This window comes from Leucopleurus acutus (assembly GCF_964270905.1).
Source record: "Leucopleurus acutus genome assembly, chromosome: X".
Classification (NCBI taxonomy): Eukaryota; Metazoa; Chordata; class Mammalia; order Artiodactyla; family Delphinidae; genus Leucopleurus; species Leucopleurus acutus.
Window position 1 is genome coordinate 18,420,474 of NC_139148.1, and position 19,070 is coordinate 18,439,543.

Consider the following 19,070-nt stretch of genomic DNA (forward strand, 5'->3'; position numbering starts at 1 on the left):
CAATTTCAGGAAAGATAGATTAGCTCCCAGAAGCCAGAGAACGATAAATCAAAGTGGAATCCAGGTCTAAGAAGTTTGCAGAGAGCAAATTCGTCACATACATAAAATATTTTAGTTAAATACTACTCACCTGAGGTTCTGTCTTTTCCCGATTTGCAATTTGAGAGGAAATTTGTAGATACAGAGAGGGAAATGTTTGGGAATAACGTTTTACATATTTCACAGGGAAGCATCTTCATCTTATGGTTTTTTAGAAAATTTATTCTATGAATGATTTCCCCCAAATATTATATTTTTACTATAGACATTAGACTGTTTTAACTTAGGTAACAAAAATGCTAAATTTGTTATCCCATTCTTTAAACCTGTTATATTACTCTGGTCTGCTACAATTTATGCTTTTCATTCACATAACTCTTCCTCTTCAAATAGTTTAAATTCATGAGGCTAGACAGTACTGCTTTTCTCTTATCCTGTGAAGCTTTTAACTCTAACACTGTGAAGGCCTCTTATTTTTTAAACATGCTAATTTCTTGAGGAATACAGTTTCTTTAATCCTAGGTGCTTTAGATTTTATTACATTTCTTACTGCAGGCATTGGAAAATTATCATTTTTAAATGGCAATTAAGTGGAAGTATCACATTGTTTGCCATGTATTATTTAGACTCAAATATTATTCTTTGCCCAAGTAGAGAAAAAAAGTAATTTCAAGAGCAAACTAAGTGACTTTTTCCCCTTTTCATCTGAACTTGGGTATACATAGTAACTCCAATGATTAAGGCTGTAACAGCAGAAGTGCATAGGTTATTAAAACTCTCCTAATTGACAGTTTTAACAGAGAAGCATATGATCGGCATCATCAAATCTCTTGAAGACATTTTAACATGCAGACAGATTCATTCATTTATTGAATTCAACAAATTATATTGTCAACTGATTTCCAGCACTGAGGATTTTCCATCTATTCTTTAAAACAGGGGTGAGCAAACTATGGCCTGCAGGACAAATCCATCCAATTACTTGTTTTTTTTGTAAATAAAATTTTAGTGGAATACCACTGACACCACCAAACTCATTCATTTACATTTTGTCTCTGGTTGCTTTGACGCTGCAACAACAGAGGTGATTAGTTACAAAAGAGACCATATTGACTGCAAAGCTGAAAACATTTAATATATGGCCCCTTAGAGAAAAACTTTGCAGAGAATTCCAGTTCTAGGCCCAAAATATAAAGATCTTGGAAGCTGTCATTCCTGTCCTTATAACTCCTGTCCTTTCAGCTGAGCAAACTGAAAGTTGATTACTTTTTAAGGACTCATCAGAGAACTAAGGCCACACAGCAAACTGCCATTCCAAAATCTGGGGGGACAGGAGCATGCAGAGTTACTGTCAAGATCTGTTTACCTGGATCAGAAGCCACTGGGTCATTACTAGTAGGAACACTCAAATAGTAATCTTCATTAATTACCAGAGCTTAAGTATGGGCTAGCATGAGCACAGGAAAATTCTGGAGTCTCTGGGCACACCCACACTTTCATAGAAATTACCTCCAAAAACATCACCAGTGTGAAATGCTGAGAAAAACGCCCTCAAGGCTCTGGCAAGGGGAGGAGAAGTGTAACCATTTTGAAATATGCCCAGAGTGTTCTCTATAACAAAGGTCTTGTCCCACAAGGGGGACAGACATTCTCTCATTCCAGCTACCTTTAGCCTTCCTGTCTCACCCAAGGAGGGAAAACTAAGGAACACTCATGAAGGTCACAACCTAGGGACACAGGTCCAATAAAAGACTGAGATTCAATCATAAGGTAATAGCATGCTTGCCCTCCCCTACCCCTTATCACTACATCAAACAGGAATCCAATAAACCAGCAGTGAATCAAGCCGAATGAGCTACAAGACAGACTCTCTCTGAGAAGGAGTATTTAGGGAAGGTTAAAGTCTATAGGTGAGAAAAAGACAAGGACACAAGAGGAATTTGAATCCTCTGGCCTCTAGTGCTGCAGCAAACATTAAACACAGCCCAACTCCTAACCAGATTAACATAAAACATCACACTAAAGGCCTGTTTCCCTCAGCTTCTATTACTTGATAAATCATATCCAGCTTTCAACAAAAATTAAAAAGGCATTCTAAAAGGCAAAAAAAAAAAAAAGTTCTGAAAAGACTACACAAATATCAGAACCACATTCAGAAATGACAGAAATGTTGGAATTATCAGACAGGGAATTTAAAATAATTATGATTAATATCTTAAAGGTTCTAATGAAAAAAGTAGATAACATGCAGGAATATGGGTAATGTAAGCAGACACATGGAAATTCTTAGAATGAATTAAAAAATACTAGAAAAAATTAAAAAGCACTGAAATGGAAATGAATGTCTTTGACAAAGCTGAGGAGAGAATCAGTGAGCTTCAAAATAGGTCCATAGAAACCTCCCTAATGGAAACAGAATATTCAAGAACTGTGGGACAACTTCAAAAAGTGTAACATACTTGTAATAAGAAAACCAAAAGGAGAAGAGAGAACAGAGCAGAAGAAATATTTGAAGTAAGAATACCAAGAATTATCAAAAATTAATGACAGAAACCAAACCACAGATCCAGGAAGCTCAGAGAACATCAAGCAGATGAATACCAAAAATGCCATACCTATTTATATTATATTTAAACTGCAGAAACCAAAGACAAAGAAAATCTGAAAGAAACCAGAGGGGGAAAAACATTTTATCTATAGAGGAACAAGGATAAGAATTACAGTATACATCTTGTCAGAAACCATGCAAGCAAGAAGAGAGAGAATGAAATATTTCAAGTGCTGAAAGAATAAAACGCCAGCTCAGAATTCTATATCCAGCAAAGTTATCCTTCAAAAGTGAAAGAGAACTACTTTCTCATACAGACAATAACTGAGAGAATTCATTTCCAGCAGACCTACCTGGCAAGAAATATTTTAAAAAGTTCTTCAGGGAGAAGTGAGGTGATACAGATTAGAAACTTGAATCAAAATAAGGAAAGGAAGAGTGTTAAAGAAGCAATAAATGAAGGAAAATAAAATAGTTTAATTTTTAATTCTTTATTGAACTAAAATATGACTCTTTGTATAAAGTACTACTAGTAACAATGGATAGGTGAACTGAATGACAGCAATATCATAAGGGATGATGTGAGGGAGGAATTGGGAATACTCAGTTATAGTGCACCTACACTACAACTGAAGCCTTATAGTGTTATTTGAAGGTGGATTTATACTAGTTAAAAATATGTATTGCAAACGCTAGAAAAAACTGCTAAAATTTATAGAAGTAAGCATAATTGATATGTTAAGACTGGAGATAAAATGGAATCATATGAAATAATCAATTTAAACCAGAGAAGGCAGGAAAAAAGAGGAGAAAAAAAAGAAACAAAAATAAGTAAATCAATAAAAAGCAATTACATGACAGATTTTAACCAGCTACATCAATAATCACTTTAAATGTGAATGGTAAAGTGAGAGAGTGACATGGACATATATACATTACCAAACATAAAATAGATAGCTAGTGGGAAGCAGCCGCATAGCACAGGGAGATCAGCTCGGTGCTTTGTGACCACCTAGAGGGGTGGGATAGGGAGGGTGGGAGGGAGGGAGACACAAGAGGGAAGAGATATGGGAACATACATATATGTATAACTGATTCTCTTTGTTATAAAGCAGAAACTAACACACCATTGTAAAACAATTATACTCCAATAAAGATGTTAAAAAAATGTGAATGGTATAAATACAACAATTAAAAGACAGAGATTTTCAGAGTGGACTACAAAAAAAGACTCAACACTATGCTGTCTATAAGAAACCCACTTTAAAAATAAAGATTCAGATAAGTTAAAAGTAAAGGGATGGAGAAAGATGTACTATAAGAACACTAACAGGAAAAGATGGAGTAGCTACATTATTTTTAGATAAAGCAGACTTCAGAATAAGAAAATTATCAAGGATAAAGAAGGACACTACCTAATGGTAAGGGAATAAGTTCTCTAAGAAGAGAATAATGTCTGCTCACCTAACAAGAGAGGGTCAAATATATGAGGCAAAAACTGGCAGAACTGAAAGAAGAAACAGAAATCCAATACTGTATTTGGAGACTTAGACATCTGCCTACAACAGTAATTGATAGCTCAAGCAGTCAGAAAATAGGTAAGGAAAGGTTGATCAACTTGATCTAACTGACATTTATGAAATACTTCCAACAACAACAGAAAACACATTCTTCTCAAGCTCACATGGAACTCAACAAAACAGAACAGGTTTGGGGCCATAAAACACATATTAACAAATTTAAAAGAATTGATATCATACTCTGAGTTATATTACTCAGACTACAATGGAACTGAATTAGAAAACAATAACAAAAAGATAGCTGGCAAATCCCCCAATATTAGAAAATTAAACAACATACTTCTCAACACCACAAAGGTCAAAGAAGACTCAAGAGAAAAGAAAAACTCTTTTGAACTAAATGAAAATACAACTTATCAAAATTTGTGGGATACAGCAAAAGCAATAGTTAGAGGGAAATTTATAGCACTAAAAACACATATTAAAAAGAAGAAAGTGCTAAAATCAATAACCTAAGTAAGCATCTACTTTAGGAAATTGAGAAAGAAAAAAATTAACCCTAAAGCAAGAAGAAAAGAAATAATATAGATTAGAGCAGAAATCAGTGAAATTAAAGACAGGAAAACAGGGCTTCCCTGGGGGCGCAGTGGTTGAGAGTCCGCCTGCCGATGCAGGGGACGTGGGTCCGTGCCCCGGTCTGGGAAGATTCCCACATGCTGCAGAGCAGCTGGGCCTGTGAGCCATGGCCGCTGAGCCTGCGCGTCCGGAGCCTGTGCTCCGCAATGGGAGAGGCCACAACAGTGAGAGGTCCACATACCGGAAAAAAAAAAAAAAAAAAAAAAAGACAGGAAAACAATAGACAAGATGAATGAACCAAAAGCTGGTTCTTTGAAGAGATGAAAAATATTGATAAATCTCTCCAGGCTAACCAAGAAAAAAACGAGAAGGCAATAACTTGTCAATATTAGATATGAAAGGGGAAACATCACTACTAATACAATGGACATTAAAGGGATAATAAAGGAATACTATAAACAATTCAGTGCTCCCACCCCCAATTTCATAACTTAGATGAAATAAACAAATCCCTTGAAATACACAAACTACCAAAATTTACATGGAGAAAATGATTATCCACATAGGCATATGTATTTCAAAGAAATTGAATCCATAATTAATATCCTTCCAAAAAAAAAACACCAGGCCCAGATGGTTTCACTTGTGAATTCTACCAAATATTTAAGGATGAAATGATACCAATTCTCCATAATCTCTTCCTAAAAATAGAGGCAGAGGAAATGCTTCTGAACTCATTCTATGAGGCCAGCATTACTCTAATAACAAAACCAGATAAACCCATTATAAGAAAGGAAAACTACAGACTATTATCTCTCATGAAAGTAGATACAAAATTCCTCAAAATAATACTGCACAACGTATAAAAGTATTTTAACACCATGACCAACGGAGATTTACTGTAGTTGTGTAAATGTATTTATATACTAAAAAAATCAATCAATTCAATAATACACCACATTAAGAAACTAAATAAGAAAAATCATATTATTATATAAATTGATAGATTAAAAAATTGGATAAAATTCAATACCCATTCACGATAAAAATTCTCAGCAAACTTGAAATATAAGGGATCTTCCTAAACTTGATAAAGAACAACTACAAAATACCTATAGCTAATATCATACTTAATGGTGATAAACTGGACATTCTTCCCCTAAGATTGGGAACAAAGCAAGGATGTCCTATCTTATTTCTGCTATTTAACATCACATTGGAAGGCCTAACCAGTGCAAAAAGACAAGAAAATCAAGTAACTGTTATATGTATTTAGAAGGAAGAGGAAATAAAACTGTTTACAGATTACATGATTGTCTGTGTAGAAAATTCCAAAGAGTAAAAAAACCAAAGAAACTCCTGGATGTAAAAGTGAGTATTGAAACTCAAAACTAGAGGAGGAACCAAGATGGCAGAGTAGAAGGACGTGCTGTAAAAATAAAATACAGTGTGTGTGTGTGTGTGTGTGTGTGTGTGTGTGTGTGAAAAAATAAATAAAATTCAAAACTAAAAATAAATAAAAGTGAGTATTTATTTTAGAGATTAATCCCTTGTTGGTTGCTTTGTTTGCAAATATTTTCTCCCATTCTGAGGGCTGTCTTTTTGTTTTCTTTATGGTTTCCTTTGCTGTGCAAAAGCTTTTAAGTTTCATTAGGTCCCATTTGTTTATTTTTGTTTTTATTTTCATTACTCTAGGAGGTGGATCAAAAAAGATCTTGCTGTGATTTATGTCAAAGAGTGTTCTGCCTATGTTTTTTTATAGTGTCTGGCCTTACATTTAATTCATTTTGAGTTTATTTTTGTGTATGGTGTTAGGGAGTGTTCTAATTTCATACTTTTACATGTGCCTGTCCAGTTCTCCCAGCACCACTTATTGAAGAGGCTGTCTTTGCTCCACTGTATATTCTCCCCTCCTTTGTCATAGATTAGGTGATCATAGGTGCATGGGTTTATCTCTGGGCTTTCTATCCAGTTCCATTGATCTATATATCTGTTTTTATGCCAGTACCATACTGTTTTGACTACTGTAGCTTTGTAGCATAGTCTGAAGTCAGGGAGCCTGATTCTTCCAGCTCTGTTTTTCTTTGTCAAGACTGTTCTGGGAGAGAGAAGCCAAGATGGCAGTGGAGTAGGAAGATGTGGAGTTCATCTCTCTCCACAAATGCATCAAGAATACATCTACAGATGGAATAATTCTCAAAGAACACTAGCTGAACACCAGAAGAAGACCTTGGACACTGAAAGGACAAGAAAGACCCCCACATAACCAGACAGGATGAAAGAAAGAAGGGGAAAAGAGGAGAGCAAGCGGGATGGGATCTGCACACCTGAGTGGGAGCTGAAGCAAAGGAGAGGTTCCCACATCTGGGGAAGACCCCTCACCAACAGGGAAATCAGTTGGGACAGAAAGGGAGCATTTGAGGCTGTCAGAGGAGGGTGAAACGGCTGGTCTGGGGGCAGACAGGACAGAGTGAGACCTACACAGATGGTCTGTGCCACAGCCCTGCGCACCCCAGACTGGGACGTGTGTATGCCAGTGCACATGGGTTGAGAGCTGGAACATGGGGATTGGAGAGAAAACCCAGGGAGAGGACTGCTGTTGGCTCTGAGGAGACAGCCTGGGGGGATGGGAGGGAGAAAATCTGCAAATGGGAATGCATGTGGAGGGAACCCACACTGCCATAGAAGCAAGGCACCACTGTTCAGTGATGTGCAGGGGGTGGAGCCACTATTGCAGCCTCTGTCTCCCCATGCACCGGCCCCCTGCCCTGCCAGGCACTAGGAAATGACCCCACCAGGGCTGACCTTCTCATGCTTGCCACCAGGCACTAGGAAAAGCCCCCACTAGGGCTGGCCTTCTAGCCAGCCACCAGGTGCTAGGAAAGGCTCCCACTAGGGCCAAATCTCTCGCACTCATGGCCACTGACTTCCCCGTGCACCTGTCTCCACTGGGGTCCCCACAACCCAGCCAACCATGCCACCTCCACACCCTGTCCTCACTGGGGAAGACCTGAGTGCTCCAGGGCAGCCTCGGGAACAGACTCCTGTAGGTGGCCCACACACAGAGGTGGGGCTAAGACCACAGCTGAGCCCCAGGGGCTGGGCTACTAAGGAAGAGGAACGAAAATCTTTCTGTGCAGCTGCACAAACCACAGATTAAATCCCCACGATCAGCTTGGTAAACCCTGCATCTATGGAATATCTGAATGGATGAGTGTCCCCACAACTGAAACCGGTCTAGCTCTAGCAAGTGTGGACTTTGGGGACTAGTAGATGTGGGAGTTGAGCCAGGTCAGAATCTGAGTTGCCCCCACAGTGCACACAGAGGGACCAGAGACCTACCTACAGGTTTTGGAGGGCCTCCTGGGGAGGCAGAGTTTGGCTGTGACTCACAGTGGGGGCAAGGACACTGACAGCTGAGACCCAAGGAAAATATAATTATTACTAGTTTTTATGTTTTGTTCTGTTTTTATTTTTATTGCATTTTTGAATTTTAAAATATTTTTATATAGTTCTACCTCTACATTACTTTTTTGTTTTTCTGTGTTTGTCTCCTTGTTTTTTTCTCCTTTGTTCTTTTTTTGTATTTACCTTTTTTCCCCCTTGTTCTATTTCTTCCTATCTTCTTTATCTTTTTAAAATCATTTTTGTGTGTTTCTTCTCTTCGCTTTTCCCTTCAGTTTGCATTCTGCTTTGTTTTGTTTTATATTTCTGTTTCTGATAGTTTTTTTTTTTTTTTTTGTGGTATGTGGGCCTCTCACTGCTGTGGCCTCTCCCGTTGCGGAGCACAGGCTCTGGACGCGCAGGCTCAGCGGCCATGGCTCACAGGCCTAGCCGCTCCGCGGCATGTGGGATCTTCCCGGACCGGGGCATGAACCTATATCCCCTACATTGGCAGGCGGACTCTCAACCACTGCACCACCAGGGAAGCCCGATAGTTTTGTTATTAATTGTTTGATTTCATTTTGGGATTCCCTGTCTGGTTGTTCTCTTGCTTTTTATTTTTTCTGTTTTTGTTTCGAATTTTGTATGTGTGTGTGTTTCTTTGTTTTTGTCTGTTTGGTTTTGCTTTTACCATTTGTCTGGGGTTTTGTTTGTCTGTTTGCTTGTTTGTTTTTAATTGTTGCTCTTCCTGTTAGCTTCTTTTTGTATCTGCTATTTCTCTTGGGTTTTGTTTGTTTGTTTGTTTTCATTTGTTTTCTTCCTGCCCATTTTTTCTTTCTTCTTTCTTCTCCTCTTTTTTTGCTGAACTGTGTGGCTTGTGGGGTCTTGGTTCTAAAGCCAGGGTTTGGGCCTGAGCCTCTGGGGTGGGAGTGCCGAGTCCAGGAAGCTGGAACGCCAGAGAATTCCTGGCCCCAGGGAATATTAACTGGTAAGAGCTCTTACATAGGTCTCCATCTCAACTCCAACACCGGGCTCCATGCAGCTGCCTGAAGGCTCCAGTCCTGAACACCAAATGCCAAACAACAAGCAAGACAGGAACACAAACCCACCCATCAGCAGACAGGCTGCTTAAAGTCATACTAAGCCCACAGACACCCCAAAACACACCACCTGATGTAGCCCTGCCCGTCAGAGGGAAAAGATCCAGCTCCACTCACCAGAAGGCAGGCACCAGTTCCTCCCACCAGGAAGCTTACATAAGCCCCTGGACTAACCTCACCCAGTGGGGGCAGACACCAGAAGCAAATGAAACACAACCCTGCAGCCTGTGGAAAGGAGACCTCAAACACAGTGAGTTAGACAAAATGAGAAAACAGAGAAATATGCTGCAGACAAAGGAGCAAGGTAATAACCCACAAGACCAAACAAATGAAGAGACAATAGGCAATCTACCTGAAGAAGAATTCAGAGTAATGAGAGTAAAGATGATCCAAAATCTCGGAAACAGAATGGAGAAAATACAGGAAACATTTAACAAGGACCTAGAGGAACTAAAGAACAAAAAATAGTGATGAACAACACAATAACTGAAATGAAAAATACACTAGAAGGAATCAATAGCAGAATAACTGAGGCAGAAGAACAGCTAAGTGAGCTGGAACACAGAATGGTGGAAATAACGGCCACGGAGCAGAATAAAGAAAAATGAAAAGAACTGAGGACAGTCTCAGAGACCTCTGGGACAACATTAAACGCACCAACATTCGAATTACAGGGGTCCCAGAAGAAGAAGACAAAAATAAAGGGACTGAGAAAATATTGGAAGAGATTACAGTTGAAAACTTCCCTAATATGGGAAAGGAAATAGTCAATCAAGTCCAGGAAGCACAGAGAGTCCCATACAGGATAAATCCAAGGAGAAACACCCCAAGACACATATTAATCAAACTATCAAAAATTAAATACAAAGAAAAAATATTAAAAGCAGCAAGGGAAAAGCAACAAATAACATACAAGGGAATCCCCACAAGGTTATCAGCTGATCCTTCAGCAGAAACTCTGCAGGCCGGAAGGGAGTGGCAGGATATATTTAAAGTGATGAAAGGGAAAAACCTACAACCAAGATTACTCTAGCCAGCAAGGCTCTTATCCGGATTTGACAGAGAAAACAAAAGCTTTACAGACAAGCAAAAGCTAAGAGAATGCAGCACCACCAGACCAGCTCTACAACAAATGCTAAAGGAACTTCTCTGGGCAGGAAACACAAGAGAAGAAAAGACCTACAAAAACAAACCCAAAACAATTAAGAAAATGGTAATAGCAACATACATATCGATAATTACCTTAAATGTAAATGGATTAAATGCTCCAACCAAAAGACATAGACTGGCTGAATGGATACTAAAAAGAAGACCCATATATATGTTGTCTCCAAGAGACCCACTTCTGACGTAGGGACACATACAGATTGAAAGTGAGGAGATGGAAAAAAATATCCCATTCAAATGGAAAAGAAAAGAAAGTTGGAGTAGCAATACTCATATCAGACAAAATAGACTTTAAAATAAAGACTGTCACAAGAGACAAGGAAGGACAATACATAATGATTAAGGGATCAATCCCAGAAGAAGACACAGAAATTGTAAATATTTATGTACCCAACAAAGGAGCACCTCAATACATAAGGCAAATGCTAATAGCCATAAAAGGGGAAACTGACAGTAACACAATAATAGTGGGGGACTCTAACAAGCCACTTACACCAACAGATAGATCATCCAGAGAGAAAATTAATAAGGAAATGCAAGCCTTAAACGACACATTAGACCAGATAGACTTAATTTATACTTACAGGGCATTCCAAAAGCAGAATACACTTTCTTCTCAAGTGCATATGGAACATTCTCCAGGATAGATCACATCTTGTGTCACAAATCAAGCCTTGGTAAATTTAGGAAAATTGAAATTGTATCAAACATCTTTTCTGAACAAAACACTATGAGATTAGAAATCAATTGCAGGGCAAAAACCCTGTAAAAAACATAAACACGTGGAGGCTAAACAATATGCTACTAAATAAGCAAGAGATAACTGAAGAAATCAAAGAGGAAATAAAAAAATACCTAGAGACAAATGACAATGAAAACACGACGACCCCAAACCTATTAGATGCACCAAAAGAGGGAAGTTTATAGCAACACAATCCTACCTCAAGAAACAACAAACATCTCAAATAAACAACCTAAACTTATATCCAAAGCAACTAGAGAAAGAAGAACAAACAAAACCCAAAGTTAGTAGAAGGAAAGAAAGCAGAAAGATTAGAGAAGAACTAAATGAAAAAGAAATGAATGAAACAATAGCAAAGATCAATGAAACTAAAAGCTGGTTATTTGAGAAGATAAAACTGATATACCTTTAGCCAGACTCATCAACAAAAAAAGGGAGAGGACTCAAATCAATAAAATTTAGAAATGAAAAGGGAGAAGTTACAAGTGAAACTGCAGAAATTCAAAGGATCATAAGAGACTACTACAAGCAACTATATGCCAATAAAATGACCAGTCTGGAAGAAATGGACAAATTCTTTGAAATGTACAACCTGCCAAGACTGAATCAGGAAGAAATAGAAAATATGAACAGACCAGTCACAAGTAATGAAATTGGAACTGTGATTAAATTCTTCCAACAAAAGTCCAGGACTAGATGGCTTCACAGGTGAATTCTATCAAACATTTAGAGAAGAGCTAATACCTATCCTTCTCAAACTCTTCAAAAAATTGCAGAGGGAGGAACACTCCCTAACTCATCCTATGAGGCCACCATCACCCTGACACCAAAACCAAAGATATCACAAAAAAAGAAAATTACAGGCCAATATCACTGATGAACACAGACGCAAAAATCCTCAACAAAATACTAGCAAACTGAATCCAACAACATACTAAAAGGATCATACACCATGATCAAGTGGGATTTATCTCAGGGATGCAAGGATTCTTCAATATATGCAAATCAATCAATGTGGTACATCATATTAACAAACTGAAAAATAAAAACCATATGATCATCTCAATAGATGCAGAAAAAACTTTCGACAAAATTCAACACCCATTTATGACAAAAAATCTCCAAATACTGGGCATAGAGGGAACCTACCTTAACATAACAAAGGCCATATATGACAAACACAGGGCAAACATTCTCAATGGTGAAAAACTGAAAGCATTTCCTCTAAAATCAGGAACAAGACAAGGTTGCCCACTCTCGCCACTATTATTCAACATAGTTTTGGGAGTTTTAGCCACAGAAATGAAAGAAGAAAAAGAAATAGAATCCAAACCGGCAAAGAAGAATTAGAACTGTCACTGTTTGCAAATGACATGATACTATACATAGAAATTCCTAAAGATTCCACCAGAAAACTACAAGAACTAATCAATGAATGTAGTAAAGTCACAGGATACAAATTTAATACACAGAAATCTCTTGCATTCCTATACACTGAAAAAGAAATATCAGAAAGAAAAGTTAAGGCAACAATCCCATTTACCATTGCAAAAAAGAATAAAATACCAAGGAATAAACCTACCTAAGGAGGCAAAAGACCTTTACGCAGAAAACTATAAGATACTGATGAAAGAAATCAAAGACAACACAAACAGATGGAGAGATATACGATGTTCTTGGATTGGAAGAATCAACATTGTGAAAATGACTCTACTATCCAAAGCAATCTACAGATTCAATGCAATCCCTATCAAATTACCACTGGCATTCTTCACAGAACTAGAACAAAAAATTTTACAGTTTGTATGGAAACATGAAACACCTCAAATAGGAAAAGCAGTCTTGAGGAAAAAACAAAACAAAACGGGGCTTGAGGAATCAGGCTCCCTTACTTTAGACTACACTACAGGGCTACAGTAATCAAGAGTGTATGGTACTGGCACAAAAACACAAATATAGATCAATGGAACAGGACAGAAAGTCCAGAGATAAACCCACGCACCTATGGTCACCTAATCTATGATAAAGGAGGCCAGAATATACAAAGGAGCAAAGACAGCCTCTTCAATAAGTGGTGCTGGGAAAACTGGACAGCTACATGTAAAAGAATGAAATTAGTACACTTCCTAACACCATATACAAAAATAAGCTCAAAATGAATTAAAGACCTATATGTAAGGCCAGACACTGTACAACTCTTATAGGAAAACATAGGCAGAACAGTATTTGACACAAATCACAGCAACAGCAACATCTTTTTTGACCCACCTCCTAGGGTAATGAAAATTCAGACAAAAATAAACAAATGGGACCTAATGAAACTTACAAGCTTCTGCACAGCAAAGGAAACCATAAACAAGATGAAAAGACAACCCTCAGAATGGGAGAAAAGTTTTGCAAACGAAGCAACTGACAAAGGATTAATCTCCACAAGCACCTCATACAGCTCAATACCAAAAAAACAAACAACCCAATCAAAAAACGGATAGAAGACCTAAATAGACATTTTTTCCAAGGAAGACATACAGATGGCCAACAAACACATGAAAAGATGCTCAACATCACTAATTATTAGAGAAATGCAAATCAAAACTATAATGAGGTATCACCTCATATCGGTCAGAATGGCCATCATCAAAAAATCTACAAACAAGGGCTTCCCTGGTGGCGCAGTGGTTGAGAGTCCGCCTGCTGATGCAGGGGACACGGGTTTGTGCCCTGGTCTGAAGGATTCCACATGCCGCGGAGTGGCAGGGCCCGTGAGCCACGGCCACTGAGCCTGCGCGCCCGGAGCCTGTGCTCCGCAACAGGAGAGGCCACAACAGTGAGAGGCCCACGTACCGCAAAAAAAAAAAAAAAAAAAAAAAAAAAAAAAAAAAAAAATCTACAAACAATATACGCCGGAGAGGGTGTGGAGAAAAGGGAACCCTCTTCCACTGTTGGATGGAATGTAAATTGACATAGCCACTATGGAAAACAATATGGAGATTCCTTAAAAACCTAAAAATAGAACTACCATATAACCCAACAATCCCACTACTGGGCATGTACCCAGAGAAAACCGTAATCAAAAAAACACAGGCACCCCAATGTTCATAGAAGCATTATTTACAATAGCCAGGACATGGAAGCAACCTAAATGTCCATCAACAGAGGAATGGAATAAAGAAGATGTGGTATATATATACAATGGAATATTAGTCAGCCATAAAAAGGAATAAAATTGGATCATTTGTAGAGATGTGGATGGATCTAGATAGTGTCATACAGAGTGAAGTAAGACAGAAAGGGAAAAGCAAATATCACATAATAACGTATATATGTGGAATCTAGAAAAATGGTATAGATGATCTAATGCACTGTGGTAACTTAAATTGGAGGGAAGTCCAAAAGGGAGGGGATATCTGTATGTGTATGGCTGATTAACTTTGCTGTGCAATGGAGGCTAACACAACACTGTAAAGCAGCCATACTCCAATAAAAATTAAAAAAAAAAAACTGACCCCAGTAAGTAACCTTTCTCCTGAAACATGACTGAAGCATTGTCATTGAGGCTGATTTTCCTCCCAAATTGTATATTAAGCAGACTGCATTTGATTCAGCCACTGTTGAACTGACATTTAACGTCTTGAGCATTTGCATGATCCCCTGTTAAAGAGTTAAAGGCTTGTCAAAATGATTGTGTAACTGCTTGGCCTTTTAAAAGAGGATCAAATGCGAATTGAGAGAGTGGTGTGAACATATATACACTACCAAATGTAAAATAGATAGCTAGTGGGAAGCAGCCACATAGCATACGGAGATCACCTCGGTGCTCTGTGACCACCTAGAGAAGTGGGATAGGGAGAGTGGCAGGAAGACACAAGAGGGAGGGGACAGGGGGATATATATGTATACGTATAGCTGATTCACTCTGTGATATAGCAGAAACTAACACAACATTGTAAAGCAGTTATACTCCAATAAAGATGTTCAAAAAAAGAATAAAAAGGACCAAATGAATAAGAACATCTTTTTCTGGGTTAAAAAAACCGCAAAACCTAAAAATAGAACTACCACGTGACCTAGCAATTCCACTCCTGGGCATATATCCGGAAAACACCATAATTCAAAAACACACATGCACCCCAGTGTTCATTGCAGGACCATTTACAATAGCCAGGTCATGGAAACAACCTAAATGTCCATCAACAGAGGAATGGAATAAAGAAGATGTGGTACATATATACAATGGAATATTACTCAGCCATAAAAAGGGACGAAATTGGGTCATTTGTAGACACGTGGATGGATCTATAGACTGTCATACACAGTGAAGTAAGTCAGAAGGAGAAAAACAAATATTGCATACTAACGCATATATGTGGAATCTAGAAAAATGGTACAGATGAACTGGTTTGCAAGGCAGAAATCGAGACACAGATGTAGAGAACAAACGTATGGACACCAAGGAGGGAAAGTGGGGGGGGGAGGCGGTGGTAGTAGTGGGATGAATTGGGAGATTTGAATTGACGTATATACACTAATATGTATAAAATAGATAACTAATAAGAACATGCTGTATAAAAATAAATTAATAAAATTGAAAACAAAAGACACATGCACCCCAATGTTCACTGCAGCACCATTTACAATAGCCAGGACATGGAAACAACCTAAATGTCCATCAACAGAAGAATGGATAAAGAAGATGAGGTACATATATACAATGGAATATTACTCAGCCATAAAAATGAATAAAATTGTGTCATTTGTAGAGACCTGGATGGACCTAGAGACTGTTATACAGAGTGAAGTAAGTCAGAAAGAGAAAAACAAACTCGTATATTAACACATATATGTGGAATCTGAAAAAATCGGTATAGATGATCTTACTTACAAAGCAGAAATAGAGAAATGGACGTGGAGAACAAACGTATGGATACCAAGGGGGACGGGGTGGTGGTGGGATGAATTGGGAGATTGGGATTGACATATATACACTATTGATACTATGTATAAAATAGATAACTAATGAGAACATACTGTATAGCACAGGGAACTCTACTCAATGCTCTGTGGTGACCTAAACGGGAAGGAAATCCAAAAAACAGTGGATATATGTATACGTATAGCTGATTCACTTTGCTGTACAGTAGAACATAACACAACATTGTAAAGCAACTATAGTCCAATAAAAATTTTTAAAAAAGATTGCTTTAGCTATTTGGGGTCTTTTGTGTTTCCATACAAATTGTAAAATTTTTTGTTCTAATTCTGGGAAGAATGACATTGGTAATTTGCTAGGGATTGCATCAAGTCTGTAGATTGCTTTGGGTAGTATAGTCATTTTCACAATATTGATTCTTCCAATCCAGGAATGTGGTATATCTCTCCATCTGTTTGAGCCATTTTTGATTTCTGTCATCAGTATCTTATAGTTTTCTGCATACAGGTCTGTTGCCTCCTTAGGGAGGTTTATTCCTAGGTATTTTATTCTTTTTGTTGCAATGGTAAATGGGATTGTTTCTTTAATTTCTCTTTCTCATGCAGCTCAATATCAAAAGAACAAATAACCCAATCAAAAAATGAAAAAGAAATGAAGGAAACGATAGCAAAGATCAATAAAACTAAAAGCTGGTTATTTGAGAACATAAACAAAATTGATAAACCATTAGCCAGACTCATCAAGAAAAAGAGGGAGAGGACTAAAATCAGAAAAATTAGAAATGAAAAAGAAGTAACAGGTGACACTGCAGAAATACATAGGATCATGAGAGATTACTAGCAGCAACTCTATGCCAATAAAATGGACAACCTGGAAGAAATGGACATATTCTAAGAAAGGTACAACCTTCCGAGACTGAACTAGGAAGAAATAGAAAATATAAACAGACCAATCACAAGCACTGAAATTGATACTGTGATTAAAATTATTCCAACAAAGAAAAGCCCAGGACCAGATGGCTTCACAAGCGAATTCTATCAAACATTTAGAAAAGAGCTAACACCTAACCTTCTCAAACTCTTCCAAAATATAGCAGAGGGAGGAACACTCCCAAACTCATTCTACGAGGCCATCATCACCCTGATGCCAAAACCAGACAAGGATGTCACAAAGCAAGAAAACTACAGGCCAATATCACTGATGAACATAGATGCAAAAATCCTCAACAAAATACTAGGAAACAGAATCCAACAGCACATTAAAAGGATCATACACCATGATCAACTGGGGTTTATCCCAGGAATGCAAGGATTCTTCAATATACGCAAATCTATCAATGTGATACACCATATTAACAAATTGAAGGATAAAAACCATATGATCATCTCAATAGATGCAGAAGAAGCTTTTGACAGAATTCAACACCGATTTATGATAAAAACCCTCCAGAAAGTAGCCACAGGGGGAACTTACCTCAACATAATAAAGGCCATATATGACAAACCCACAACCAACATCATTCTCAATGGTGAAAAACTGAAACCATTTCCTCTAAGATCAGGAACAATACAAGGTTGTCCACTCTCACCACTATTATTCAAGATAGTTTTGGAAGTTATAGCCACAGCAATCAGAGAAGAAATAGAAATAAAGGAATCCAACTTGGAAAAGAAGAAGGAAAGCTGTCACTGTTTGCAGATGACATGATACTATACACAGAGAATCCTAAAGATGCTACCAGAAAACTACTAGAGCTAATCAATGAATTTGGAACAGTAGCAGGACACAAGATTAATGCACAGACATCTCTTGCATTCCTATACACTAATGACCAAAAATCTAAAAGAGAAATTAAGGAAACACTCCCATTTTCCATTGCAACAAAAAGAATAAAATACCTAGTAATAAACCGACCTAAGGAGACAAAAGAACTGTATTCAGAAAACTATAAGACACTGATGAAAGGATTTAAAGAGGATACAAACAGATAGAGAGATATACCATGTTCTTGGATTGGAAGAATCAACATTGTGAAAATGACTCTACTACCCAAAGCAATCTACAGATTCAATGCAATCCCTATCAAACTACCACTGGCATTTTTCACAGAACTAGAATAAAAAATTTCACAGTTTGTTTGGAAACACAAAAGACCCCGAATAGCCAAAGCAATCTTGAGAAAGAGAAACAAAGCTGGAGGAATCAGGCTCCCTGACTTCAGCCTATACTAAAAAGCTACTGTAATCAAGACAGTATGGTACTGATACAAAAACAGAAATATAGATCAATGGAACAGGATAGAAAGCCCAGAGATAAACCCACACACATATGGTCACCTTATCTTTGATAAAGGAGGCAAGAATGTACAGTGGAGAAAAGACAGCCTCTTCAATAAGTGGTGCTGGGAAAACTGGACAGCTACATGTAAAAGAATGAAATTAGAACTCTTCCTAACACCATAAATAAAATAAACTCCAAATGCATTAAAGACCTAAGTGTAAGGCCAGACACTATAAAACTCTTAGAGGAAAACATAGGTAGAATACTCTATGGCATAAATCACAGCACGATCCTTTTTGACCCACCTCCTAGAGAAATGGAAATAAAAATTAAAATAAACAAATGGGACCTAATGAAACTTCAAAGCTTTTGCATAGCAAAGGAAACCATAAACAGGATGAAAAGCTAACCCTCAGAATGGGAGAAAATATTTGCAAATGAAGCAACTGACAAAGGATTAATCTCCAAAATTTACAAGCAGCTCATGCAGCTCAATATCAAAAAAACAAACAACCCAATCTAAAAATGGGCAGAAGACCTAAATAGACATTTCTCCAAAGAAGATATACAGATTGCCAACAAACACATGAAAGGATGCTCAATATCACTAATCATTAGAGAAATGCAAAGCAAAACTACAATGAGGTATCACCTCACATCAGTCAGAATGGCCATTAGAAAAAAATCTAGAAGCAATAAATGCTGGACAGGGTGTGGAGAAAAGGGAACCGTCTTGCACTGTTGGTAGGAATGTAAGTTGATAAAGCCACTATGGAGAACAGTATGG